Source organism: Numida meleagris, chromosome 1 (assembly GCF_002078875.1).
Source record: "Numida meleagris isolate 19003 breed g44 Domestic line chromosome 1, NumMel1.0, whole genome shotgun sequence".
In the NCBI taxonomy this organism is placed as follows: Eukaryota; Metazoa; Chordata; class Aves; order Galliformes; family Numididae; genus Numida; species Numida meleagris.
In genome coordinates, this window is record NC_034409.1 from 109029568 (window position 1) to 109047440 (window position 17873).

Below are 17873 nucleotides of genomic sequence, written 5' to 3' on the forward strand. Positions count from 1 at the left end.
ACCCCCCACCACCTCCCCGCCCGCCAGGGCCCGCGCAGCCAATCGGCGCCTCCGCGGCGCTGCACGTGACCTTTGTTGACTTACGTCAGTCATAGCGCTCTTCCACCGCTGCGCTTCGGTTTGGTTGGCGCTCAGCGCCCGCCTCTCTCAGCGGCCTCACGCCATTGGTCGGCGTCACGGGAGGAGGCGGGCTTTGTGCCCTTCGCGGCTTAGGAGAGGGCGAGGAGCCCGTCAATCAGAGGAGCTTTTCGACGATCAGTACCAGCAAGTTTGCTGAGCGCCTTTAAAAACCGGAGGGCGAGAAGGTGGGGGGAAGTTTTCGGGAGCGGCGCGGGCCGTGGGGGCGGGAGGAGGAGGAGGAGTATGATGCGCTGCGTTCACGGGCGGCGTTGCGTAACGAGAGCTCTGGGCTAGGGGCGTAGACGGCGCTGAGGAAGCGGGACCTCGCGGACGAGCCGGGCAGTGCCGTGCCCGCTCGGCCACGGGGCGTGGCTGCCTTGGCACCACCGGATCATAATGGTTTCCTCGCGCGGGGAGAAGGAAGGAAGCCCACCCGCCGCCCGAGGGGCGGTTGGGCTGTAGGTAATGCCTGCGCTGAAGGCCGGGATAGGAATGTCCTCCGTGCCTGGATCCTGCTTCTCGTTACCCTCGCGTCTCGGCGGTTAGCTCTATCCGCCGTAGGAAAGCCGAGGGGAAGGCACGGCGGCGCCAGCGCCCGTTCAGGGACTTTCCCCTCACGGGGGCGGAGCCACCGTTGGCCCGCCTGCGCCAACGGACGAGCGCGTGGCGGGGCGCGAGGAGAGGGGCGGGGCGGCCCTGCCTCGCACGCGCCCCTCCCCGCGGCTCACTGACAGGTGGAGCGATGCCCCGTCTGTCGTCACGTGACGGGGGGGGGGTGGAAAGGAGATATCGCCTCGCGAGAGCGCTGTGACGAAGTTATCGCGGCCCCGCAGGCGTGAGGGAGGGGAGGGGGCGCGGCTGCCGGCTGCCAGCGGAGGGCTGGTGGGGCAATCTCATAGGGGAGCGCGAAGGAGGTTTACGGAGCGTCTGGTGTAAGTAAACGTCCGGATTTCTTTGAGGCTCGTTGGGGAAAGGGGCTTTGTGTGCTTGGCTTGCTTTCTGGCCCTTATAAGGCCAGGGCACCTCGCTGACATGTCTTGCTGGGGTGTTCCCTCCAGTTCCTCCACCCTTGCCAGGAACCTCGTGGTCCTGCTGTGCCTACAGTTCATTTGCCCACACAGCCACTTTTGGAAATAGCTAGATTCTGCCTGAAGCGTGATGCTGACAAGTAGATCGGTCTTCTGCACGTGTACAGTGGCACAGCTCAATGCTGATATGCCATTTTTAGCAAATGGCATCAATAGTTTGGTAAATCCGCGGCATCCTTTTTCCAGTGTCTGGCCCAAGCGCTGTAACTGGGCAGGCTTTCCCTCTGCCTGCTGAATTGCCTCAGAGCTGGGGCTGCTCTATGAATGCCAGGTGCTCCGAAGCATCAGTGAAGGGATTAACCCCCTTTGGGAATTAGATTAGTAAGAGCAAAGGCCAAACTGTTTAAGGAGAGTTCAGTCACAGCACTACTGCTTGCTGGTTCTGTCCCCTTGTTATTAATTGCTACTATGGAATCAGGTACTTATGAGGTTGAACCATGATATTGTTGCTTCCAAAGGTGTAACAGCAAGCATTTACATATCAGTGATGTTTCTGAAATGGCTCCTCAAGTATTTTCTGTCTCCAGTGCACAGGGCTTGTATGTATTTCCAGCATCACAGGAGAGCTGCTCAAGGCAGTCTTGAACAGTACAAAGGACTCCAATGTCTCTGTGTTCCTCTTAAAAGATTACTACATAAGCTCTCTGGTGCAAATGCAGATAGAACGAAAAAGCACCTGCATTTACATAGGTTTCATATCTTTATAAAATAGCCAGTTGATTAGAGTATTACTGCATTGTGTTTAAAGCACTATTATTTAAGTTTGGACTCCATGTAAAAAAAAATAAATAAATAAAGTTACTGGAAATGGGCCATAGTCTGCTAATAGTGAAAATACTAACGAAGTTTTCATCAAATATCTGTCTTCAGTATTTTATACAGCTTCTTAGTCACATTTTTTCAGTGGTACTTCCACAGGTGCCTAACCATTGGCCAAGGACTCTACTGATTGGTAACATGTCAGAAATTGGGTATTTCAGCACCGATTGTTTCTGAAGATCTTGACCATGAGGCCTGATGTTCCCACTTTGCAGTACCTTGAGTACAAATCAGCAGAAAAGAAAGTAGACTAAACTGTTTCTCAGTACCGGGGAGGTAATTTCTGAATCACAGAGCAATTCAGGAGACTTCACAGAAGGATGGTGATACCTCATTCCACTTTCAGTTTAACTTTAAATGCAACTGAAGTAACCCAAGTTATTTCTCATATTCTCAACACCACTTAACCCTACAACCTACCTGTGTTGGCTTGAATTGAGTTTCCAGTTCCTATTTTTCATATTTGAACTACTATTTGGGTTATGTACAAGGTGCTGTAAAGGCCTGTGTATCATTTCAGCTCTTCAAGATACAGCCAAAGCTCTGATTCTTTAATAACAGAAAAAAAAAAAAAAACAACCATGAAAATGCATGCTGAAACTAGCACTGTCTGCCCTTGCAGAGAGGCTTGCAGACTGGTAACTATCTTGTGAGCTACACTGATATACTGTTACCTGTACTAAGAGATTGTTTGAGGCAAACATGGTGCTAGCCTCCCACTCTGAGAGATGCCCTGGAAGTTGACCTCAGAGGATTAAGTCCTTAAATCCTTAAGATGAAAACTGCAATATCGTGCTGTACCTATTCAGTATTAGTTAACTCATTAGGTTTTAGCTTGGTTGGATTTGCGTAGCCATCTGAGAGTCCTCAGAACCACTTTGTTACCTTCTGTGTGAGAGTTGGTGTGAACAGAACTCTTGTCCAGAGCAGTACTCCTTGGGGACCACTTTCTTGTGCACTTTCACCCTCGTTATACTTCCCAGCAGTTGCTTTGTGTATTCTAGCTCACTGTCTCAAATGCTTCTTCATCATGGTGCAAGGCATCCCACTCAGAGCCTGAATGTTGTGAGTGCACACAGTCATGGAACAGTTTGCTGGAGAGTGTTCTGTGTTCCAGGCAGGTATTTGTCATGCTTGTCATTCTCTGTAGCTGGAATCCAAGATGCTGAGTTGATACTCCACTGCTTGAATGTAATGTTAGAAACAGCAAACATGAATTCTAGAATTCTCCGTATAAATCAATACATATTGCAGTCTAGGGAAGTGGTTCTGCCCCTTTGCTCTTGTGAGACCCCACCTGGAGTACTGCATCCAGTTCTGGAGGCCCCAACGCAAGAAGGACATGGAGCTGTTGGAGTGGGTCCAGAGGAGGGCCACAGAGATGATCAGAGAGCTGGAGCAACTCCCTTATAAGGACAGACTGTGAGAGAGCTGGGACTCTTTAGCATGGAGGAGATTCTGAGGAGACCTTATGGTGGCCTTCCAGTGCCTGAAGGGGGCCTACAGGAAAGCTGGGGAGAGACTTTTTGTAAGGGCAGGTAGTGATAGGATGAGGGGAAATGGCCTTAAATTGGAAGAGGGTAGATCTAGACTAGATATTAGGAAGAAATTCTTTACTGTGAAGGTGATGAGACACTGGAATGGGTTGCTCAGGGGAGTTGAAACTAGCTGATCTTAAAGGTCCCTTCTGACCCAAACCATTCTATTCTTCTGTGGTACCATTTGATGTCCTCTTGAGATGAAAGGCACTTCTTAAAGTCACTGCTCAGAAATTGATATGGAAGAAAGATTTAGAATTAATGCTGGCATTCCAGCTGTCATCTCGCTTGATGTGAGGTAGTTCTGGTATCTCAGACGTCCCAGGTCACTAGCATGTAGGTAGGAACTCAATCTCAGGAACATAATTTTCATTTAGCGTGGGACAAGGGAAGGGCGACCTCCTCCAGATCTTCTTTTTATTCTGTCACTGCTTTTCATTGCTGTCAAGAGCTTATCTTGCTGCTATCAACTAAAGCAAGTCCTTTTTAGAGATGGTAGTGATCTAACCATTTTTTTGTTTGTTTAATTAGCAGGAGTATGATGGTCTGATGAATGTTCACCCCAAAAATGCTTTGTAAATCTCTCGATAGGAAGTTCTGATTAGAGCCTTGATTCTACAGTACTATCTAGTGTCAGGAATGATGCTGCTTATAGTGAAGTGTGACACTTCATGCTGCGTATCCTGAGACCTGATCTCTTTTTTTTTTTTTTTCTTGCGTCATGATCTGGGACAAGACAAAGTATCAGTTCTAACCAATAGAGGCTGGTACCTTGGAAATACAGCAGAACGCTCACAAGAGCATTACTTCTTCAAAAAAGACTTGGTCTTCAAAATGTAAAATATTCTGGGCTACCAATATGGAAAATACAGGGGGGAGGGCAAATGGAATGATAGATATTAAGCTTTAATGTGTACATCTCTTTAAAAAAAAAAAAAAAGCGCAATTCAGGATTTGTAGGGGACCTGTTAGGTCAGGGCTTGAAGTGGTGATTGAGCACCTGGTGAGGGGAGTGTGGTTGGCCCGGGGAGCACAAGCAATTGCTTGCACCGGTGCTCCCCATGTGACCAGAAGGGGTGGACCCAGGGTGGAGCTACCCTGGGCTCTTATAAGGGCCAGCCAGTGAAGGGAGGGCATCTCAGGTACCTAGGCTGCTTCTTGAGAAGGAGTGCTGTATCTCTAGAGAGCCTCTTTGCTGCTCGGGTGAGTTCTGTTCTTTATGTGACTGTTGGCCTACTTGGGAATTCTTTGCCTGGTACTGCCAAGAACCTATCAGAAGCAATTTCATTTCTTCATAAGCAGAACAGTACTCAAATGGATTACCTGATAGGAGTAGGTCATACTAGTTTGTTTTAGCCATATTTAATTTTCTCATAACTGAATGTGACATTCCTCACATTTTTTTTACTTCAAACATAATAGAGCCTTTTCTTGATCTCTATTTGTACTCTGTGTAGTATCATTTTAAAATATATAATTTTCTTATAATAGTTACTTCAGTGTATTGTCTATAGTGGGGAGGTTGAACCTCCTTGCAGTCTTTTCATGGCAGACAAGCTGGTCTGTTGGAGGAGCTATACTCCTTGTTTTTCTTGAGTGTGGTCTTGAGGTTCTGTGGGGACAAAACAACTACCGCTGAGTCACTTTCTCAAAACCAGAGTATTTGCTGAACAAATCTCGTTTTCTTTTCTGTATCTGTAGAGTTCTTGCTCTTCAGGAGGTTCCTTGCTGTGCTTTGGTGCTAATGTGAAGCCTGATTTGCTCCACGAAGGTTTTCTGGCTCAGAAGGTTTTTCCGCAGGCTTCTTCCTCTCTTAACTATTTGATCTCATCATCAGTTATATTCCCTGGTAAACTTCAGATGCATACTTGTTTCTAAGTAGTGATTAACAGAGCATACTGATTATTATTGATGTACTTGGTATGACTTGCAAGACAGGTAGTAATGTTTCAGTCCCAACTAGATACAACTGAAATCCCTCATTCTTCTCTAACCCAACATGTTGTTAGTTATCTGCAGCAAGACATATAAATTCAGTCCTTGGAAAAACAATGGTGTTGAAAGCTTTTTCAGTGTATCAGTTCAAATTGGCCTTTCATTTCTGCTTTTCAAAATTATTTGCAGCTGCTAAGAAGAGTGAGGGTAACAACCACTTTCTTATAATGTTGCATCCCATGCAACATGTAATGTCTACCAACATTACTTAAAAAAGAGAAGTCATTCAGGTGTGTAGTCAACATGACACTTGTAACAGCTCAGAGGACCTCTAGCTATAAGGCATCTCCTGTAGCTGCTTGAGAAAAGTGATAGGACAACAGCAATTTCAGGTATGTGTAACAAGGTATACATACTGGAAAAACAGCAAAATAATAATAATAAAAAAAAGCTAACTCAAAGGAGCACAAGATGCCATTTTGTGTCTTAACAAGATGTAAATCCAGCTCTTGTGTTATTGACGCCTTTCCAGGTTTTAGTCGAGCTGCCTGAAATATGTGACTACTGGGCCTATAAGGGAAAGCAGCATAAACTAATACAACCTGACAATAGGTTAGTCAGGGGAGAAAATAGTCCCTTTGTGTAGCTTTCTGTATTCATTAGTTGTTTTTTTTCCTGCCTCTTTTTTTCTTAGCTGCTTTTTACTTCATTTGCTCCAACATAGAGTCAGAACAAACCGTTAGACTTAAATTACTAAGCTACATTTGTGAAATTTGGAATAAAGAGAGTGAGCTGTACTCCACTATTTTTAGCAGTAGTTCTATCATTGTCCAGAAGTTCACAATAAAATGATCTGCAATTTGCATGTTCCCTGTACTACCTTCCCTCAAAGTGTGATGAGAATAGTGTTCAATAATTTGAGTTATATTTTGACAGTGGGTGATAGTCAAGATATAAAACCCGTTTTTTCTTCCAGAAGGCTTCTCCTCCCTGTCCCCCCCCCCCCCAAAAAAAAAAAGCTTTTGCTGTTTGTAAAAATAAATAAATTCATATAGAAGTAATTGCTGAAACTAGAACACTTTTGAAAAGCAATTTCAATTCCTTCAACATACTGGCAAATAATGTTTTTTTTTAAATCTTAAAAGTACTTTCCTTAGTTTTTGAGAGGTAGACAATCTTTATTAGGCTTCCAGTAAGCATTTGATGGGAGTAAAAGTGAGCTAATATAGGGAATGTGTTATTATCATAAAGGTATTACTTCTTTCTTATAAAGTGTTTAAAGACTAATAATTATTAAATGCTTGAGTTACAGACCTTATTGAGTAATGTCCTGCCTTACTGCTTGAATCATACAGTCATTTCTGTGTGCTACCCTCTCCTTCCCTTAGTTGGCTTGTTTTTAACATCTGCATTGTCTGAAAGGCTTAGTGCTTGAATTCATTTGGAATTCAAGTAGTAATCTGTAGTCCCAAGAAATGTGTAGTTATCAGTTAAGTGGTGGTTTCCATTGCTGTGCAGTATGTCAGCAGAAATCATGAAATTTCCCTTGAGCACTAGAGACTGTTCCACATCTTAAAAGCATAAACATGAGAGCAACTCCATCTAAACATGGAAAACCATGGATTTTTATACATAACCATAACTATACTTTGAGCTGTTTCATTAATTCAAGAGATCGGTTTTGCTAGGTAGTCCATAGATTCTCTGAGAAGGGTTGATTCTCTGAGCACTAGCTTGAAGACACCCACTTGCTGAAGTTCTGCCAGCAGAAGTAGCAGCTGTTAAGCCAGCCACCTCTGTGTAATGTTTTTCATGCTCTCTAATATTGTAGTAATTGTCAATTTCTGCAATTAGCTGGAGAAATAAATAATATGGAAAAACTACATTTGTCTGGACAGTGTTTTCTTTACAGCGCTGTTGTTAGTTATTTTCCCCCCACCCTGCTACAGGAAATTTTGGCTGTGTCTACTAATGTGTATTCTAAACATGGATGTGCTTCCACTTATGTTAGTAGCTCCAGAAGGTAAGTAGGGTAAGTGTCCACTCCTCCACTAGGAGCTGGATGTGGCTGACTTTGATGTACTGCCTTCTAAAGAAGTCACCTGTTTGATAGAGGTGATCGTGAGGAGGTATCTCTACTCTTCAAAAACAGCGTGAAGGGAGTGGGATTTTTTTCTGCCTTTGTGATCACATGGGAATTTAATACAGTTTCTGAGTAGTTAATAAATACTGTGTTTGTGTTAACAGTCTTCATTTTCACATTCACTATTGTAGCTCTTCTGTGACTTTGTAGAACTTGGCAAATGCTGTGAAGGAAGTATTTAAATATGTAGAACACAGGAAGTTCCGTGTGAACTTGAGGGTGACAGAGCACTTGGACAGGCTGCCTGGAGAGGTTGTGGATTTTCCTTCTCTGGGGATATTCAAAAACCATCTGGACACGTTCCTGTGTAACCTACTGTAGGGAGCCTGCTTTTAGCGGGGTGTTGGACTTGATGATCTCTTGAGGTCCCTTCTACCCTCTGTGATCTGTTGACTTAATATAAGATGCTAGGCTAATACTGTAGCCTGATGATTTTCAGACTTTTAAGAGAAAAACAAGTAAATAGCATTTTTAAAATATCCCTGGTATAAATTTTTGTATAAACATTTGAAAGGAGCTGTTCATATAATCAGCAAATGATGAACAGATGTCTTGTTTACTCTTGTAAATCCTGGAACAGACTGCAATATTATCCGAGCTGCGTTATTAGCTGAATACTTTAGTTTTTCTTCCAAAGCAGAGGATGTTATGTTATTTTAGGAGACTTAATTTAATTCTTTAACTAGATTAGCCTTTATCGACAAATCTTTTTAAGAAAGTACCTGAAAAATACTTTCTTAAAAAAGCTTCAATTACCGTGTGGTTTTTTTTTGCTAATGTTGTCATGGGCGTCTAAAACAATAAAATCTTCTGTAACCAATCTGAAAAGCTATTTGGCTGTAGAATCTGAGTCATTTTTTTTTTACTTTATCTGTGTGCAACCACTTTTAAAATCAGTTGATTTGCACAAGTGATAGTAGATAATAAATCTTGTAATGATATGCAAACAAAACTTTTAAAGATGCAAATAGCAGAAGGCACTCTTTGACATTAAGCATGCCTTTCTGGGGATTAAGACTTGAGAAGCTTTGTTGTACCCTGTTAGACATAGGTAGTGACTGTTCTCCATCCTTGTCTAAACACGTTTCAGGATTCCCTTAGAGCAACTAGGAAATCAGAGGTATTTCAAATAAAATGATGCTTAAATTTGGAAAGTGTTGCTATAGGGTATACAACTTCTATTGCTTTAGTTAAAAGTAGTAAGAATGCCTCCCTATGTTTCAGAATTTCATCAAAACAAGGTGGAGCCCAATCAATTTGATGCATGGGACCCAATGAATAAGATACAGGGTTATAACCAAAGCATGCAGATTTAATCATAATGTGTGATTGGAGGATGAATGAAATAATAAAGAGACAAATCCCAATATAAAATTTTGAAGTGAGATTTGGTATTTTTTCATAAAATCGCTGATAGATTTTTGTCAGGAGCTCTCTGGCATTTTGCAGTCATGTTTCTTTCACATATCACTAAGAGTTGGATCAGCCCTCCAACAGAATTAAGAACATCAGGAAAGCATGAGGAAAACAAGTTGATTTAAGCTTGATGTTCTTAAAACCGAAAACTAACACTGCCTTTAAACATACGTTTTTCCTTGCTTCCCCCGCCTGTCAGCTGCATTGCACTTGAGAACCCATGAAACAGGAAATTCTCTGAACTAAACTAGCAATTTCCTATCTTAAACCTTCTCAAGGTATGATTTAGTTTGTTTAAAAGTTTACACTTGTGTACATCTAGATATACTTGGTACTAATGAAGTCAGATAGTGAGCAGTGTTTTTGTCTGAAAATGAACCCTGTGATTGTTTCTGTGAGTGATGTGTTTCTTTACATAGATATATACTGGATAGCTGAAAGAATGAAATACTCGTTGGTCTCAGTAAAAGAATAGGCTCTGGGGAAAGGGGCAGCAAAGGGCTGATTTGCTAAGAATGAGCAATGTTTTCCCAAACCTTTTTTCAGTTTAATCAGTACTTTTTCTACAAATGGTAGATTAACAAAATGTTACTTTAAGATGTAGATTTAAAACTTGAAACAAGACAATCAGCATTTGGCCAGGGGTTTCTTAGTGTCAGTGAGAAGAAAGTACATCTTTAATATTCTTCCCACAATTAAAAAATAAAAATAAAATCACAGCTGCCATTGAATTTGCTTACTTGCATATAAGCACTGAGGCTTACTACTTTACTAGACCAGAGTCTCAGTAGCTGTCTATATGCCATGAAAGTATTGGTGCAATTAGCACTATTATCAAAGTATTAATGTACATGGATACATCTCTTTCTCTCATGGGAAGCTTCTATAAAATGACAGAAATATCTGAAGAAATCTTCTTGTATTGTACTTGTTTGCTGTACGAAAAGGAGAATAAATGTTTTATTATTAAACACTTTTTTCCTATTTTTTCCTAATGTGTCATTGATTCTTTTTCTAATAGATGATTATTTGTGCTTTTATTACACATCCCTTTAATGCTGATGCCACCTTCCAATGTGAACAATCCAATGTTAAGAACTAATGAAGACTAACTCACTGGACTTCTGATGAATAATCCCACTTCGCTAAGCTAGCTCTGCAAGTTACAAAATACCCGCTGAAGAGTACTACTTCTAAGTACTTGGTTAGGTCCGTTTTTAATGAGTTGGTTCAGATAAGCTTGAGAAGCTTCAGTGCTTATCAGAACTCCTTATTAGGAAATGGGCTAGAAACAGTTTTCCTTGAAGATTTAGTGCTGTTCCTGGATTCTGTTAGCTCAGCCCATGTTCTAGAAGACATCCTAGATTGCATTTTCTTCTGTTCTGTTTATGATACCATGCTGGAAACTGAGACAAAGTCACTGAAGTAATTTCAGTGTTGGGGGGAGGAGGAAAATCAAAACTTCCAAATATAGGTGAATGCCACTTTCAGATAGCTTTTATGATAATTATTCACCTACAATACCATGTATTGTAGGAACTATGTAAGACTGTCATTTTAACACAAAATTAAATGCTGCAACAGGCAATACAGTGACTGTATTGTTGGGTAGCATATTGAATTTGGTTAAAACTTCTGGTGTTAGTAAATCCTGCATCACTGCTGGCTGCTGCTGCAAAGACTCCCGAGATCCTTTTGTGAGGAGGTCCAGTGTGTTCATAACAGTGCCTTGGGAGTTTGTTGAGTGACGCACAATACAGTAAGATGATCCAATATTATAAGATTGACCAAAGATTGCTGTCAAAGGAATAAAAAAAAAATTAAAAACTGTTATTTAAAAAAGAATCTCTAAAAGTTTGAGCCCCTGAATTGATCTACTGCTAAATCTTTATTGCCTCTAAATAATTGTTAGTGCGATTGCCAGTTAGATTGCGTTTCTAAGCCAGGAGAGTTGGACAAATTTCTATTGCTTTTTATCATAAGCTGTCTTTTGGTACTGTTCCTGTACTGATGTAGCAGCTGTTGCTGTGAATCAAAACCCACACACAAGCAGGAGCAGCTCTTTGTTCAAGATAACACTTTTGAATGCAGTGTTACCTGTGCACTCATCTCTTTCCTAATGAAGAATGGTCAAAAAGAACCTTGATTCTGCATGGTTGGCAGGGCTTGAAAGGAAACAGCATCTACCAAGTGATACAATTAGTAGATTGTATAGGAAAATAACCCACACTGTTCTTCAGTTCTAAAGAAATCTCCTACTAGTTCTCTATTTTTTTTCCATTTGATTACCCTCATGTACTTTTCTTTCCCTCATGTAGTGTTTTACAAATCATGTCATTTGCAGAAAGTTTTAGGAAATAAGTGTCTCTTAACATATATTAATTCTTCAGAAATATTGAGATTATTTAATTGTACTAAACTTCATTTTAAGTCCAGCTTTGAAATGTTTCCATTATGCCTATTTGAAAATGTATGAATCATAGTGAAAGTGCCAATTCTGGAAAGTGTTTAATGTTAAATATACAGTAAGTGTCATAAGGGCTAAAAGAAATTAAACTCTTAACTATTGTCTACCTGCTTTGAGGGCTTAACAAATGAGCTATGATTTCTGCTATACATTAACATTCAGAAAGTTTTTCACCACGAACGTGTAATTGTTTGCATTAGAAGCTTAATTGTTGGATGCAAAATTAGAATCATGCCTATGGGTATTTCAAATGGAAGAATAATACCAGCTAACGACTTCAGTGTAACTAGTAAAATTACATCAGGGAGAGTATTTAAGAATTTGCAGATTGGCCAAATTTATACTGATGGGAAATACATATGATTTAGCTCAGTGAAATTTAATGAAACCACGCATATATTGAGGAAATAAAAGCGTACAGGCATATTTGTTGCAATGTGTGGAAATTGGTTAACCTCTTATATGAGGGGAAAAAATAAGTTCTGCTTTATGGGAATTTCTGATTATTTTTCCAAAACACTCTTACTTCTTTTGACATAAAGTTATATCCTCTTGCAGATGGGTTTCTTTAGTAAATAAAACTTATTGAACTTGCTGTTTCTTCACAAACATACTTCTTTACCCAGAGTACAGAGGCATATTTCTTTGCAGAAGGAGCTGAGTAATTTGGGAATAAAGAAAGAAATTGGAGCAGTTTCTATTCAAAGTTTTCCAAGTATTTTCTATAAAAAAATCTCTTGCTTTTTGGCAGTTTTCAACATTGTCTCATCATCTCCAACTCAAAGATACGCACACCTACAGTAAAGAATAACGAACCCCCTTTGGGATGGTGGATAATGTAATAAGGCTCTAGGCCCTGACAGAAGTCCTCTGTGTTCATCATTTGGCTTGCTAGGTGAGCTACAGTGTGCATCACAGGTTTTGTTTCAGTTGTTCCAAAAAGTACAGCTGTTTCTCACTTCTGTCTTCAGTGTGGGGTGTGACCTCATCCTCCAATTTCACCAAAGTTTTGCTTAATCTAGATTGTAGGATGCTGTAAGTAACTTCTTGCCTTGAGTGGTTTTAGATTTAGTGTTTTGGATCTTGATATTAATGACAAAGAGATTCAAGGTGAAAATTAGATCAATATTTTGAACTCCTTAGAGAAGATATGGAATGTGAAATATTAAAATATGTTCATAGTTCACAGAAAATTCTTAAGACTTGAAAGATGTTAACAGAAAAGGGATGCAGATTCAAGTACATCCATACTTTAATGAACCAGATACAACTTTTGGGCAATCAGTGGATGTATGAGTGCTAAAATAGAATGAGATAAATCTCATCTTTAAAGTTGGACAGCTAATTCAGTGACTGTATCAAATTCAGAGTGTGAGCTTGTGTTCTACTAATGTACAAACAGTATAAAGAATGAACAAAAGGTAAGCCTAATGATGTTACCATAGAACATCTGAAAGGAAGTAGAACAGAACATGTTTTAAGCAAACAGCTCACAAAGTAACTCTCAGATACATCAGAGCTAATTAGGATGGAGTCCAACAATTACAAAAGATATTTAGTTGTAAAGAGATACCCAGCAGTGTTTTGTCTTATCTTTTAAGCAGATCATTAAGGGCTTCCTGTTACATTTCTTCTCGACTTCTTTTCAGGAAAATCTATTACTGTCTCCTCAGGAGGAGATTGAAACCTACCAGAACAATTCATTTGCCCTACTCCCAGCCACCTTGTTTTTTTGAGATGCAGTCAGGGAATAATAACAGGCTGAATGAATAGTTCTTGCAGTAGTAGTCTGCTCTGATGGTTGGCTTTCCTCATCTTGCTACGCAGCCGATGTTCAAAAGTTTGAGCCAATCAAACCTGTGCAAATTGCCTCGCAGATGTTTACAGAAGTTAATTCATTATGTCAAAGAGCCAAGCCATGGGCTTTGCTGTAGCGGCAAGTTTGGGTACCACTGGAGTGGCATGTCCTCAGGCTTCTGAGGAAAAGTTTCGATCTGTAGCAGTTAATGTAGGGAGAGAAAGGGCTGGCACAACACGAGAAGTTTCTAAAAGTCTTAGTGTCAGTGTCATCTTTTCCTTTCATATGATTTTGCCCATGATAGCAGCCTGATAGCATAGGGCATTATTACTACACAAAATAACAGCAACTCTTTCTGTAGGTAAAGCCTGGATAGAATAGTTCTCCAAGTGCTTATTGGATAAGTCTTTCCCTTACATACAAGAGTGGGAGGAATAGAGATAGCTAGCCAGACTGATGCTTAAAGGTATCATTGTTTATTTTTACAGATATTAGTATTCAAAAGAAAGCCTTTTTGGCCAAACCTGTTCTCATGCACACGTTTAGTGCTTGTTTTTTTTCTCTTATATCAGCCCTCTTCCTCAGCCCTCTAATGGAAGTCACTATATAGCTCAGTTCTCCACTCAGCCTTGGGATTTCTAACTCAGATTTGTCATTCTCTTGGGGGGAAATGTGTGTGCTGTACAAGTATACTTTTCAGGGCTTCATCTTTGTCACAATTTGTCACATTTGATGTAAAGCATATCCTGCTATTTTTCTAAGCAGAGGGAGACGTATAACCTTTCAAGAACAGATGCTTCATTGCTGCTTAACATCTACAGTCCACTGTTCGTAGCTCTTATCCATAGGAAGACTTACTTTTTAGTGAAGAGGGTTTGAGTCTAGGAAAATGCAGATGATGTCCATGGATTCTTTCTGGTTTTTGTTGTTATTGGGAGTGGGGTAGGTTGGCTTTATTTCAATTTAGTCTTCAATGATGAAGCAACTGAATATAATACAAAAATATGTTAGTTTTCTGAAATCAAGAAAACTTCCAACATCCAAGCTCAAAATCCTGACAGTCAGTTCTAACATTTGCAAGTATACACTTGCAAAGAAGAAAAATATTTTGACATCTAGGCTGTCAGATAATCTGTCAGTAATGGTTGCATCGTTCATGGAGAGAAATGATAACTTCCAGAGTAATTTATTGGGAAAATAATACACTTAGCGCTGCAAAATATCCTACTGGATGCTAGAGAACTTATTTGGCATTTTTGCAGGGGAAGTTGTTTGGCTTTAGAACATGGGTCCTTCTCTTCTGAGAAAAAAATGCAGGAAAATAAATACTTGACAGAAATCATCAAAGAAAAAGATATACCTGCGGACAACAGCGTGTTCAAATACATTCAAGAAGCATAAGGAACCTCACACTGAAGGACGTAATGCAAACAGAAGAGGAAAGAAGCACTCAGAAACATGTTCAACACAGTAGAGGCTCCTGGGTTATACACCAAATGTTTTTTCTTCTGTTTGCTTTCCTTGGAATAATTTTTGAAAGCACAGTTCTGCTGTGCCTGGAAAAACTGCAGTGTCTGTGGGCAGAGGTGTTTTCCTGGCACAACGCAATGACTGGTACGTAGAGTTCTCATAGCTGTCGGGCTTGCATCTCCCAGTTTTGCTTCACTGACATTTTATTTTTCTTTGTGTTTAAAAAGTAACCTGTTTCTGTATAGATATGTATGAGCATCATGTGTAATGATGCTAGTAATAATTTCTGAAGTGCTCAGAGGACTAACACCCAAGTTTTGTCAACTTGTATGTTACTGTTAGGTGCTATCAGTCTGAGGCAACAGTGTGCCTGCTTTTAATCTGTGTTCCATACTGATTTATGAATAAGAATTAAGTAATAATTCTGACTTCTTGAAAATAAAATACGTTTGTGTGTGCATCTTATAACACGAAAAATTAGTAAATTTGTTACTCTTAAGTATTGCTTCTGCTGGGAGTGATGATGATAAAAGCCTTGGTTTTGCAAGAATAAGCAAGCCCAGGCCACACAGGAAGGTCAAAAACTGAAAAGATTATTCAGCACTTAGAGAGAGGTGCTTGTAACACAGGCAGTCTCAGCTTTCAAGTTCTTTTTTCTACCTCTGTCTCATTAGTCAACCAAGTCTCACTGGAACTTAGCTTTCCCTTGATGGTTAATCAAGGGAATTACTGCCAGCTCTAACGCTCCATTACTCTGCTTCTACCAGAATCTTTTTTCATTGCTTTTCCTGATGCGTGAGATGTTTTCCCTTTTCAGATAAGCTGAGTTCTTAGATTCAAATGATAACATTTACTCTGAGCTTCATGTGTCCCAAGTCACTTGTTAGAAACTTCCAAATAATATGTGTAAGATGTGATCTTGGAGTGTTACACCTTACCACACCTACATCAAGCTTTTATTCTGTTGTCATTTTTGTGGAAAGACAACCTACCAAATTATTGTGGAACTTCCTTGTTTTATTGCTTTCACTTATCTTCAGGGAAGCTAACAAATGAAAACCTGTTATCATGTTCATCCTCTTTATACATTGTTCTGTATTTCTTCCTTTTCTGAGGCAAAACAGAAACAAAGGAAAGAGAAGACTGTTGGTAAAAGGAGGAAAGGGTAGGAGACAAGCAAAACCAGGGTGAAAATTTTAAGTTTTGACATTTTTTCATAGAAGCTTTTCACTTGAAAAAAACGTCCTATTTTAAGAGTTTACAGTTATTCTGTATGAAATAACAATAGCTTTGTCTTTTAAAAAAAAAAATATCTATCATTTCTAATGGAAATTGGCATAGCAACACCAAGGTCAATTGAGGACAAGTTAGGCAAACTTTATCCATTGCGTCTTGAACTCATATTTAATATATTTTAAAATACTTCATCTGAGTTGACAAGATATGCATATGGTATCTGAGTTACCAGACTGAGGAGTTGTAGCCTTTCGCCTTCCTCTCTGTCTCCTGACTGTGGTGCTTCACTCACAATGTTACAGCATCAGACTTAATGACTAAAAAAGACTGATAATCTAAAGCATCCAGCATGTTAAAATGATCAGTACAAATTAAAATCATAAGTAATTTGAGCACATTTCAGCTACAAAATGACATTTTTCCATTAAATCATAACCATTTTTTTAAATAAGTAGTTTAAGCCTTTTGAAATATATTATGGATGTAGTCATGATTTATTTGCAGACAGTTATTTTTGTATGTACTGAAGAAAACCTGACAAGTTTCAATCTCGCATTTCGTAAACTGGATTTTTGTGTATACAAAGCACATGTCAGCAATTTGTATCAAAACAACGTGACAGTTGGCTTCTCCATGTGGCAACTTGTGAAGAAAAATATTTGGGGGACTGAACATTTGTGACATGTTAAAATGTAATGCAGTGTACAGGAATCAGTTATTTAGAAGTATCTTGTATCCATGTAACAAAAATAAAGCAATAAAATGTGCTTGCATTGCTATATTACAGTCCAGCTGGTTGTAATGTCAGAACACATTCAAAACATTCCAAATTCAGGTGATGCTGTTGTTTTTTCCAAATAGGTGTAGTAAGACGTTAAAGTTTTATCAGCGACCTATCTTTGCATCAAAGCAATATCTGCATTTATCTGTAAACTGTTTAGATTTTTTTTTCCCCATACTAATTGTGGTTAGACGTAATGTAGTGAAACATTCTGTGTTAACTTCAGAGGGATCAGGAGTCAGCTGCCGAGAAGAGGAGAACAGTATCGTTCCCTGATGAAGCTGATCTAAAGCTGTGCTATTGCCAAAACAAGAAGTTATGTTCTTGCTTCCACCTGTCACCATATTTCTGATTGCATATTTCATGCTAGCCTAACAATGATGGCTGTGCAGAAAGCAAGGTCAGCTTGCTGATCCGCCTGAAGAGTTTCACAGGAAAGTAAAAAACAGGATTCATCTTGTGCTAATTGCTAGAGGAAAGAGTTATTGTTCACTTAGTATAGACTCCAAGCAGTGAGTCAACACACAACCACAAGATATTTAAATTGAGTATGATAAGAACTGAGAATGCCAAATGCAGTATTACTGAAGTATTTTATTTTGTGAAAACTAAGCAAACAGGCTGAGTTTTGCGGAGAAGATATAAAGGCATATCATTCCGTTTTTCTGATATAAATGCTATAAATGCAACTGGAAGATGCTAAAATTCGTGTTTAACGCACAGAAGGCTGAGCAGGATACAGGAAAAAGACTAGGATGATCTAGAAGTAGTTTATATCAGTTGAATCGCTATTTAAATAAGCATTGCTGCACACAGTCTTTCAAATAGAGTTGAGGATCATCAACAAGCCTAAAATACATCATAAAACACAGTGCAGGAAAATAATTTAAAACCCTCAAGCATTTTTATTATTACTTTGTCAAAGATGTAGATACTTTTTTTTATCAATTTTTGTTTGTTATCGAGCTTGCTGATGTATTAAGTATTTATAGTATATAAAATAATTTCTTGGGGTTTTTTTACCTCTACATCTCGTAAATAGTCTTAGATTTCTGTTCATGT

General features: G+C 39.6%; 1 long non-coding RNA gene across 1 annotated transcript; it reads left to right on the top strand.

The window, feature by feature from the left end:
- Positions 12-16811, top strand: LOC110403691. The gene is made up of 2 exons (XR_002441795.1): positions 12-1052; positions 14587-16811. It is a non-coding gene; the product is annotated as an uncharacterized LOC110403691 (long non-coding RNA).